The following is a 12,326-nucleotide window of genomic DNA, read 5'->3' on the forward strand; positions in this document are numbered from 1 at the left end:
TCTGGAGTAACAAAATAAATTTTTATATCAAGGAAGCATTTGACTGCAATAGCCTGAGGTTCCCAAGGACAGAAGCAAGGCAGCTATAGTAGCTCTGCACACTTACTTATCTCTCCCCGTTCCACACCCAGGCATCTGTAGCTTACAACATAAGCCAAATATTAACTTAGAGATTATTTCTCTTTAGCTCTTGAACAATTCACATGAGCAAGGGATTTCCTTAAGTCTTATGGGCTACTGTTGCTCTCAAGATCCAAACCTCAGACCCTGTCTTTTTATGCACAGTGCTGTCAAAAGATCCTTACTGGAGACCTGTCTTTAAGCTTCTCTGTGGAACTTTTACCAAGAAAAAAATCTCCAAGTTTTATCTAACATTGCTTTGCTTTCTAGGTGTGATTTTAATATACATATGTGCCTTTTTAGTCTAAATTCACCCTATTAAATTTACAGGGTGCATATCATCGTGCCTATGGAAGAATAACGATACCATAATAAAGTCATACATAATTTTCTATTCTTGGGACTGAGTTGTCATTTTGTGCTGCATGGACAGTGCACCACTGGTGAATCTGCTCCTGTGTTAATCCACGTACACTGTCGTCTTCTCTCCTCAATGTGGAGTCAGATATCTTCAAGCAAGGCATGGCCTGGTAGACTACTGTTTCTAGAGTATGGAGTCATTTAGAGCATGGTCCAGCCTGATCTTGCCACAATGATTATAATAACAATAAAAGTATGGGGGCCTCTCTTATCCCCATGGTTGCAATGGGTCCCAGCAAATATCCTGGAACCACAATGAACCAGGTACTTTGTAAAGTAATTCACCATGACTCCTGATGGAAATTTCTATGCACGAGCCTTGTCTCCTTTTTTTTTCTTCTAATTTCACCGAAATGGTATAAAGTGTGAGTCTCCTTCCCATCCAAGAAATATATAACAAAAAATTGTGAATGAAACTTCCAATAACCATTTGTCTTTTGCAGCCCTTTCCCTTCCTTTCTTCATTTCTGATTGACATCTAGTATGCAAGTCTTTTGAGAGGAAATAAAGAATGAGGGACATAAGGAAACAAGCCATTACAAGGTGTGTTATAGATGTGCCTTCTGGGGATGAGTACCCCAAAGTCAGCTGTTCTCTGCATTGTGATCAGCTGTGGATTTCTATAATGGTCTCTGTGTGCTGCCCAAAGAAGCTTCCTTGATCCAAAGAACCATGTGTTTAAAGTCTCTCTATCATAACTCCAGCATCATAGTTTCAACAGGGCTCCCTTAGCTAAATTCTGTCAGGTGATGTAAATATGAATTTAATATTGATTTTAATAAAAGAAATTACATACTCCATACGTTATAAGGCTGCCTTATCTTTTCTATAAGGTTTACCTGAAAACTTACAGGGTCTAGTGGTTTAACAATACATTTACAGGTAATATTGGTTCAATGCATCACTCACGTATGTAGTAACGTGATGTTGCACAATATCTTCTAAACAGAGCAATAGCCATCTTCAGAACTTCAACTATGCCTGCTTAAAATAATTACTGCTAAACTTGTTACATGTTTGTTTTCCTTTAAATAAGGAGGAATAGACAAGGTCACCAGCGAACCTTTCTCAAATATCCATTCACTCCCCTCAGCTAATTGCATGTGATTAGGCCCAAGTTATATGAGACCTCAAGGTTCTCTGGGTGTCTGGGCTAAGATCTAAAAATCAAAACAGATCTACTGATATAAATAGAAATTTTTATATATACTGACTAAAGGACCTAAATACTGCCTAATCCTAATGAGTTCATTTATTACTGTTATGTCTCATGGTATTTAATTTTTTTTTGATCAAGAGAAATGTGTGTATAAAAGTAAAAGTGACCCATAAATGTAATTATGGGTGCCTAACTCTCTGAAATCTCCCTTCTACCTTTTTGGTTCTTGTTAACTTAAAAACCTACAACAAAAAAGTTGATTGTTAGAATTCATGTACAGGTAATCTTAATTTACTACAGTGTGTCATGTTCCTTTGCATGCTGACCTCATTACAGAGTAAGGATGGACGTGGAAATAAGACCCACCCATACCCAGAAGTCTGCTACTCCTGTCTCTGGCTGTGTAGGCCTGACCAGCTCTGACTATATAAGCCAAACCAGAAATAAAAACAAAAATCAATAAAGCAAAATAAACAACTCTTCCTTATCAATAGGAACGATGAATTACTCTTCATGTCTTAACATATGGATGATCTTAGAGCCTATACCCACACTCTAAATGTTTAAACAACAGAGAGGCAACAAGTAATTCTTTTGCCCTCCCTGTGTCCCAAACTGACATATGAGGATGGTGGGACCATGGGCAACTTGGACCTAAGCCTACCACCTGACTGATAATAGGTCCTGCATACTAGGTCAGTTGGTCAGTCCCTTTCCCTTGGCTTTAGTTCTTCTTCTTAACAAAAGTTAACTCCACACTCCATATCCTAGCCACCCATGTTCTGTGCTTAGAGCAGGCTGCCAGATACTCTGTCATTAAACTTAGAGTTTGGAGTATTTATTCAAAAAATCCAAGTGTAGCCTTTAAAAAGTTTCCTAGACAATTCTTTAAAAATGTCTCAATGAGATTCTATTTCTCTTTTAAACTGCCAATTCGATGCTGAGTTTAACCAACTTCTCGTGCAAGGTTTCCAGACACTCCTTATGCAGGAGCCTTATGCTACAAATGGCTCATTACAGTTAGGATGTCCTTCTACAGAACCCTGGTACATGGCCTACTCTAACCAGTGGTACAATTGCGTTGAACCTTACTACACTAATTTTCTCTCATAATATTTCTGATTGGGTTGTACAGTTACTACCTACTGGCCCTCTGATGATTGACGGACCCTCTTCTGAGGCTCCTAACTGCTGCCCTTTCTACATCGTCTCTTTTGTCAGCTCTGAGAGAAATCTGCGCCCTAAACTTATGAAGCAGTTTGGGTGGCCTCTGAAGAAGGATCTCACCCCATGCTACTCATTTCTCTTTGTGCCACTCTGGATATTTTCTTCAGGGCTCAGAACTAAAGCAGCTGGACTTCGGGTCAGCTTAACATCCTTTAGGACCAACTTGATTCTTTAGCTGCCAAAGTAGTCCACTTCTAGATCTTACTATTACCAAGTATGGGATCCATGCTCTCCTCCTAGAACAATGCTGCTTCTGCACCAACAAATCCTAACTGGTTTGAGATGGGACCCAAAGACATAGGGACCAGAAAAAAAAATCCAATCCCAAGCCTCTTCCTATGTATGGACTTCAGGTTCCTCCCACTTTGGCTCCTCTGATGATCACCCCTTTCCTTCTTATTTTTTTTTAATTTATTTATTTATTAAGGATTTCTGCCTCCTCCCTGCAACCGCTTCCCATTTCCCTCCCCCTCCCCCGATCAAGTCCCCCTCCCTTATCTGCTCGAAGAGCAATCAGGGTTCCCTGACCTGTGGAAAGCCCAAGGACCGCCCACCTCTATTCAGGTCTTGTAAGGTGAGCATCCAAACTGCCTAGGCTCCCCCCAAACCAGTATGTGCAGTAGGATCAAAAACCCACTGCGATTGTTCTTGAGTTTTCAGTATTCCTCATTGTCCGCTATGTTCAGCTAGTCCGGATTTATCCCATGCTTTTTCAGACCTAGGCCAGCTGGCCTTGGTGAGTTCCCGATAGAACATCCCCATTGTCTCAGTGTGTGGGTGCACCCCTCGCGGTCCTGAGTTCCTTGCTCGTGCTCCGTCTCCTTCTTATTGTCACGCTCACATTTTTTTACCCTGTCTTATCCTCTGAACTTCCTTCTGTACCCAAAGACTCCATGTAAGCCCTGCCAGTGGCCGTGATCCTGCAGCAGCTGTAGGGGTGCCAACAGGTACATCTCAGCCAACTCACCAATCAGACCAAGAAAGTCCTGGCCTGCAAAACAAAGCATAACCCTCGCAAATCAAAAAGGTTTTGTGTCCACAGTGCTTCTCCAAAATCAAAGAGGACTCCATGACTGCTGAACAAAGGGGACAGCTGTGCCTTCCTAGGAGAAGAATGCTATTTGTATGCCAACTGATCCATCCCAGCACAAGAAAACACTAAACTACTGTTAGAACTCAAAACAGAAGAGGAACAGACCATACTTTCTGGAAGGGTATCCGAACTGCTTGGAAGAATGCCACGGACTTCCCCCTTGGCAGGCCCAATCACGACAGTTGTACTAACTTTCCTCCGTGACCCCTGCCCTTTCACCTGTGGCACCACCCACAAGGTTACTGATTTCTTCATAGCTTAAAGCTGCCAGCTCCTGTCCTCCCTGGAGGAGACCTCTATCCCTAAAGAATGGCTTAGCCCCTGCCTGACCATTTTCCTTTACCTGTATATACTTGGTATCAAAAACAACCCACTCTGCTTTGAGTCACCACCCCCAACAACTTCTTGGTAGCTCTCTGTGTGTGTGTTTGTGTGTGTGCACATGCGTGCGTGAATGCATGCGCCTGTGTCCATACAAAGGTTGCGGTCACTTGATAGTCAAATAAAGCACTGAGCCTGTTGAGATGAAGTGTGCCTGCTTCTCTGCCTTATCTTTCTTACCTACAGTGCCCTCAGAGACTGGAAGAATATGTCAGAGTCTCTGGAGATGGTAGTTATAGGCAGTTGTGAACTGTCACATGGATTCTGTAACCAAATCCAAGTCCTCTGACAGAACACCCAGTGCTTTAAATTGCTGAACTCTCTCTCCAGCCCCAGAGTCCTAGCTCTTAATGGGACCATTTGTGTTAGAGGAAGCAGGCTAGAAAGAGAGAGAGACGGAGACACAGAAAAATCTATAGACCAGCATCTGGGCCCTGATGGGAGAGGTTTCAGGGGTGGAAGTGAGTTTGTGATCTAGTTTTTCCTGCTTAGTCCAGCTGAACAGGCAGTTATCATCATCCATGACAGGCTGAAAATAGGCATCAGCACAGCTTGTGGAGGCCGGAAAATGCGAGCCCATTTTCACCTTGTCTGACTGTCAGAGTCTGGCGACAAACAGGCTTAAAGACACCTTCTAACTCAGGAGCTGATTGCCTGACCCCCCCCCCCCACCCCTTTTAATTTAAAAAGCAAGTTCTTTTTATTAATAGTTTTTCTCAAGGTATAAAGAATTACTAAATGGTTTTGAGAATAGGCAAGAAAAATGTAAGTCACATGTAATTTTTGAAATAAATGTGTTTTGTTTGGAAAAGGCCTTTTATCTTCCTGTATTTGGGTTACAGTAGGGTTAGAAGGTAGCAGCTCTTTGCTGTATGACTATCCTTGTTTATCTATCTATCTACATCTATCTATCTATCATCTATCATCTATCTATCTATCTATCTATCTATTCTTTAGCAAGAATATGTAAGGACCTTTCTAGTTCTTGAAGAAGTGAGGAGTTTCAACTAAATGTTTACACTTAGTTTGCATACACAAAGCATATATCTATATGGAGAAATATTTACAAAACTCAAAATTATTTTAAAAGATTAGCAATACTTTAAAAATAACTACTGATGATCTAATACACTACAGTAGGCCTGGGAACACAAAGTTAAGGGGAATGAGTCATTGTCTCTCTCTTCCATGGAGATATTCACATAACTCTGACCAGGTCCAACAGTTTTCATCAACCTCTAGCCTCATAGTTCCAACTGTGTACAATTACACAACAGAAATTTCCATCTGACTAATACCCTTCTGAAGTTAAGATAGCTTGGTGCCCTCCGGACAGCTGGTGGTCAGGATATGCAAATATACTTCTGCTCCTCCCATTGTAACTATGAGGTCACCTGGGGAAGGGAAGTGTTTAGTGTACAGGGCTCAGTGTATGTGACTTGGGGCACCTTGTCACCTAGGCAACAGAATTCTGCTGACTGGATCTATCAAAGTTGACCCTGTGAGTTAATCTTTCATGTTAATGAAGTTTTTTTGTTACCTTCGCTTCCAGTTACATTGGGTATAAAAGCTATGGAAAATAAATGCAGGTGATTTCAGGGACTGAGTGATACCTGAAATACCCTCCCAATACTGTCTTTTGTTTTCTGTCCTATCATTTTTATGCATCTTCATATAATTTTTCTATTCCCACGCTTCTACCCTGGTAAGAAATATTTTGGTCAAGGCCGGTCCTCGACAGTGGCTGTTTTGGTGTCCCTCATACTCCTTTAGGTAACCCCTCATTCATGCCCTTTGCTTAACACCAGAAAACTTTATGGTTGGCCAAAATGGACTTTGGTAGAATCAAATATGCTCACAAATATACTTTGGTCTCTATCTATCTAGGGTGAACATACTTTTGTCCATAGCTTGCTAAGAAAGGTTAGCACAGCAGTTGTGATAAATGGTGATGCAATAAGCATGGGCATGCCGACATTTCAATTGCATTTTGACTGATTCCTTTTGGTGAACACTCAGGAGCAGTATAGCTGTATTATACGAAAGTTCTATTTTCATTTGAGTATCTTCTGTACTGATATCCATTGTTGATTAACTAATTTACATTAGTGCCCTCAAAAAGCACCAAAAAGTTCTAGAAAGGTGATGGCAGAAATTAAAATATTATGAGTGGGCACATGCTACCATCCCTAACCCCACCACTTTCCTCCTCTTGGCTATCAAAGTATCAAAACAGTGGTCCATAAAGGAATTGGAATTTCCATTGGAAACTCATGCTGAGGGAAGTCTAAATACTTATGCCAGGGAAAGCAGGAACTTTGTTTTAAAATTAAGTTTATTCTTTTATTTTATATCCTGATCAAAGTTTCTCCTCCCTCCTCGTCTCCCATTCCCTCTCCCACTTTCTTTACACCCCCCACATCCACACCTTCTCTGTTTTTGTTCAGAAAGGCGAAGGTCTCCCATGGATGTTAACAAAGCATAGTATATAAAGCTGAGGTAGGACTAAGCTCCTCCCCTTGTTTTAAGTCAGAGCAAGGCAACCCAGTATATGCCAAAGTGTTAGGAGCAGCTCCTGTTCCTACTTCTAGGAGTCCCACAAATAGCCTAAGTTACACAACTGACACATAAACGTAGAGCCCTAGTTTGGTCTCATGCAGGCTCCTTAGCTGTCAGTCCAGACTCTGTGAGATTCTATGAGTCCAGGTTAGTTGTTTCTATGGATTCCCTTCTGATGACCTTGATAATCTTGGCTCTTTCAATCCTTCCTTCCTTTCTTCCAACAGGATTCCCAAGCTTGGCCCAGTGCTTCACTGTTGGTCTCTGAATCTGTTTCCATCAGTTACTGAATGAAGGCTGTCTGAAGATAAATAGGGTATTTACCAATCTGATTACAGAAGATGTTCATTTCAGGCTACCTATCCACTATTGCTTTGATTCTAAACTGGTGTCATCTTTGTAGATTCATGGGAGTTTCCCTGGCACCAGGTTTCTACCTGACCCCAAATGCCCCCCATATCAAGATATATCTTTCAGTACTCTCCTTCTCCATCCACCCCCCCCAACGTCATCCCTTCCATCTCCACCCATCCCCAGGCTACCCAAGAGATCTCTTCTATTTCCCTTTCCCAGGGAAATCCATGCCTTGGGCCCTTCTTGTTACCTAGTGTCTCTGCGTCTGTGGATTATAGCATGGTTATTCTTTACTTTACAGCTAATAATCACTTAAGAGTGAGTACATACCATGTTGGTCTTCCTGTGACTGGATTACCTCACTCAGGATGTTTTTTTCCTAGTTCTATCTATGTGCCTTCAAATTTCCTTATGTCATTGCTTTTAACAGCAAAGTAATTCTCCATTAATATCACATTTTCTCTTTATCTATTCTTTGGTTGATAGGCATCTACGTTATTTCTAGTTTCTGACTATCATGAATAACGCTATTAAAATGAACATAGTTAAGCAAGTGTCTTTGTGGCATATGCCCAAGAGTGTTATAGCTGGGTCTTAAGATAGACCTGCTCCCAATTTTCTGAGAAACTGCCATATTGATTTTCAAAGTGACTATACAAACGTGCATTTCTCTAGTGTCTAAATATGTCAAACTTTTTCACATATTAGGTAACTATCTATATTTTTTTAAAGATATCACTATTCAATTCATTTGCTCATTCATCAGTTGGATGACATGTTTGCTTGAGTCTTGACCGTTTGGCTGTTTGTTCATTTGGTTGGTTGGCTTTGAGTGAATAACTGCCAAAGATTTTTTCCTGCTCTGGGCAGTTGCTTCATTCCACTATCTCTTTTGCTGTTCAGAAGTTTCTTAGTTCCTGGAAATCCCATTTGTCTGTTTGGTGATTACATCCTGAGGTATAAGAGCTCATAAAATCATTGTTCCTACAACATGAAGTGTTTCACCACTGACTTCCTATAAGAATTTCAAATACTTAAGTCTTACATTAAAATCTTTCATGTATTTTGTTCTGATTCAGGTACAGAGTAAGGAATAGGTATCTGGTTTTCAACTTCTACATGAAGATAACTAGTTTTACAAGCACCTGATATTGGATTCCCTTTGTATGCTTTAAATACCATTGGTGAGTAAAGAAACTGCCTTAGCCTGTTGATAGAGCAGAGCATATATGGATGGAGAAAACTAAGTGGAATGCTGGGAGAAAGAAAGCAGAGTGGGGATAAGCCATGAAGCCTCTGCCAGAGACAAACACGCTGAAAATTTTCTGGTAGGCCATGACCTGTGGTGATGCAGAGATTAATGGAGACGAGTTAAATTAAGATATAAGAGTTAGACAAGAAGAAGCTTGAGCTAATGGACCAAGCAGTAATTTACTTAATACAGTGTCTGTGTGCTTATTTTGGGACTGAGCAGCCGGAAATGAACAAGTGGCTTCCTCACAACAAATTGGCACCCATGTGGCCAACTAAAATCCACTTAAAATCTGAGAGAATTTGGGAAGGAATCCTAGACACACACACACACACACACACACACACACACACACACACAGAGAGAGAGAGAGAGAGAGAGAGAGAGAGAGAGAGAGAGAACAACAGAATTAAGCACGGTTTGGTAGTGGCATTTTCTTGGTTGGGCTCTGTTTGCTAAAAGCAAACAGAGGCTGGGCTCCTTTAAGAGATGTTTTCCTGATTCAGCAGTCATAGACTAAAGGCCACAATGTTTTGATGCCCGCTTTCTGGGCCATGCAGCCGGGCACAACCTCTGGCTTTTTCAGGATACTGAGCATTTGAATGGAGTTTGTGACCAATGTGCAATGGCTTGCTTGGTAGCAAAATGGACCAGCTGTGTGCCTAGAGATAGAGCATTATGCATGGTTCTTGGAGGTGGCAAGCAATTCAACCATGCTGGGATGGTCAGGACAAGCAGGCAGTGTGGTATTTCCCCTAGCAATGACATAACTTAAGTTTGTAAGAAGCTCTTAGTGTTTTAAGTAGCACTTCTGATAAGTAAAGAGTTACAGATGCATAATAAGACAGATGCAGACATAAAATACCTCTAAATGAGAGACAGTGTTTAAAAAATGTATGTAGGCTTGGGAGAGACAAGATAAAGAGTATAGAGTTTTAGGTTTAGAAAAAAAATAAAATAAAGTCTTTAAAGAGACAGAGTACAGACAATCATAAATTAAAAGGAATAAAGAAAAATAAGCTATGCAAAGATGAAAAATTCACAGAGAGTCTAGATTATGTATATTATTGTATTTTCTTTGAATTTTTTTTACTGTGAAGGAGCTAAGTACAGAGAGACATTTCATTATATGTACTGCTAAGTTAAACAAATATAAAGGTATCTTTACTTCAGAATTTGAGCCTACAGATATGTTGCTTTGAAAGGAGGTTCTTTTTTTTTGTTTCCACAAAGGATGAGAACCTGTGGAATTCTTCTAGACTAATGTGGTTTGATTGACCAAGACTTCCTGAAAGGTTGCCGTGAACAAATCCAAAAAATTACTTCGCTCAACAAAAAGCAGGAAGCAGTTTGGAGAAAAACTACAGCCATATTTCCAAATATTGTTTATAAATGTTTGTTTACATTTAAAAGGGGATATGCTATAGAGATTTGCATTGGTATGCATCTTGGTTTATTGATACAGATTTAAAGTCAATTTTGTCATATGTTTACTTCTGCTCTGGATTAAGGTATTGTGTTTGTACAGATCATTTAAAGGTGTAATATATAATTCAGAAATATAGGTTAATAGAGAGTCATCTATAATAGTCAAGCTTGTAGTCATGTTAGTTAGATTCTCTAAATGTACAGAGATGTATTTCAGATGACTAGGCATTCTTCAAACTTTTCTTTCAAAGATTTTAGAATATGGCATTTAGAATGTTTTAAGAACTTAGGACTTATCATGACAATGAAACACATCCCGGTAGCACCAATTACTTCAAGAGGAAGATGGACATCGAAGAGGCTTCTTATGGAGTTTGCTAGCCATTAGGGCAAGAAACTGCTCTTTCCTGAACTGCTTGATGAACTGGACATGCAGGACCCACAGAGAAATGACTGCTGAACTTGCCTAAAGGTGAAATGATTCTGCAGGGTCTTGTTTCATAAAAAAGTCTGCCCGACATTCTGCAGGACACACACACACACACACACAAAAAAAAAAAAAAAACATTACTGACAAACTGCCAATATAGGTGGAACTGTCTTTGAGATTTCCTGCTTCATGAAAAAGTCTGTCAGATACTTTAGGCCTTTGGCTGAAGATAGATGCCCCAATGGTACAGAAGAACTCTGGCAGACTGTCCAGGCAGCAAGATGTCTCTGTCAATTCTAGAGTTTTAGAAGTTGCTTACAATGAACTTATTGTTTACTTAGGTAATATTATATCCTTCTGGAGTCTTTGATGGAATTGAAGAATTTATAGTTATAGTTTTCCTTAGTCATGATAAAAGATAATATAGATATAAATATTGTAACTATAATTTTTGCTTGATACCTGTTTTTTATATGTAATTTTACTATGTGAAATTTAAAACCCTTTTTTTTACTTAAACAGAAAAGGGGAGGAGATATGGGATTCCCTTCAGTATGCTGTGAACACCATTGGTGAATAAGGAAACTGCCTTGGCCTGTTGATAGAGCAGACCTTAGGTAGGCGGGGAAAACTAAACTGAATGCTGGAAGAAAGGAGGCAGAGTCAGAGAGAAGCTATGTAACCCTGCCAGAAATGGACGCCGGAACTTTAGCCAGTAAGCTAGAGTCACATGGCGATACACATATTAATAGAAATGGGTTAAATTAATATATAAGAGTTAACCAATAAGAAGCTAGAGCTAATGGGCATAGAGTGATTTAAGTAATACAGTTTCTGTGTGATTATTTCAGGGCTAAGCAGCCAGAAACTAACAAGTGGCTTCCTCCAACAATCACCATTTAAAAAAATATGCTACCATTTTCTAGCATATGTTGGTATCTTAGAATCAGATGCATGCAGCTGTGTGAGTTTTCCTCTGGGTCCTCTATTTCATTCCATTGTTCTATATGTATGTTTTGTGTCAATATCATGGTGATTTTGTTACTAAGGTTATATAGTACAATTTGAAAGTACATATTGTAATTATCTACCTTCTCATGAGTATTGTTGACATTTTCATGGGGATTATATTTTCACTATACTAATCTACCACATCATGACAATGGGGGCCTTTCCGTTTTCTGGAGTTTTCTTTGATTTCTTTCTTCTCTGCAGTGCAGCATTTTTTCTAGACATCTATCACTATCTTGATTAAGCTTATTTCTAAGAATTTAATTGTTTTTGAAGTTCTTTTTACTAAAATTGTTTTTCAGATTTGCTTCTAAGTTGATACATAGTTGATCTATAAAAAAGCTACTATTATTTTTTATTTTATATTAGCTTGGTATAGGCTGTTTTGCTGAGTTTGCCTTTAGGCAAATGTCTTCAAGTAGAGATCATATTGTCTTTGGGATAATTAGTCTACCTCATTCTCTATTTATATTCCGTTTATTCCGTTCTCTTGCTGCTCTGCCTTGAATTCATTTGTAAGTGCAATACAGAATATGTGTGCTGAACGTGGATTGGCTCTGGGTTTGCTGAACACGCAGCCTTTTTTTTTTATATTAAGGTGTGACCCTTGATCCTGTTTGTGCACAATATTGAACTTACCTGTTTGTACAGGCTGAATCATCATAGTATCCCTGGAATGAAACCAACTTGATCATGGTGCATGATTTCTTTTAATGTGGAGTTGAATTTGGTTTGTAAGCACTCTGTTAAGTGTTTTTATGTCTCTGCTCACCAAGAACTCTCTCTCTCTTTCTCTCTCTCATCCTTACCTGGTTTTAATATCACTATAATATTTGTTCAAAACATTGAGTTTGAAAGTGTTGGCTCCATTTCTATTTTGCAGAATATCTTG

Source organism: Microtus oregoni, unplaced genomic scaffold (genome assembly GCF_018167655.1).
Source record: "Microtus oregoni isolate MIOR12 unplaced genomic scaffold, Mior012 000005F_ref0000423, whole genome shotgun sequence".
NCBI lineage: Eukaryota > Metazoa > Chordata > Mammalia > Rodentia > Cricetidae > Microtus > Microtus oregoni.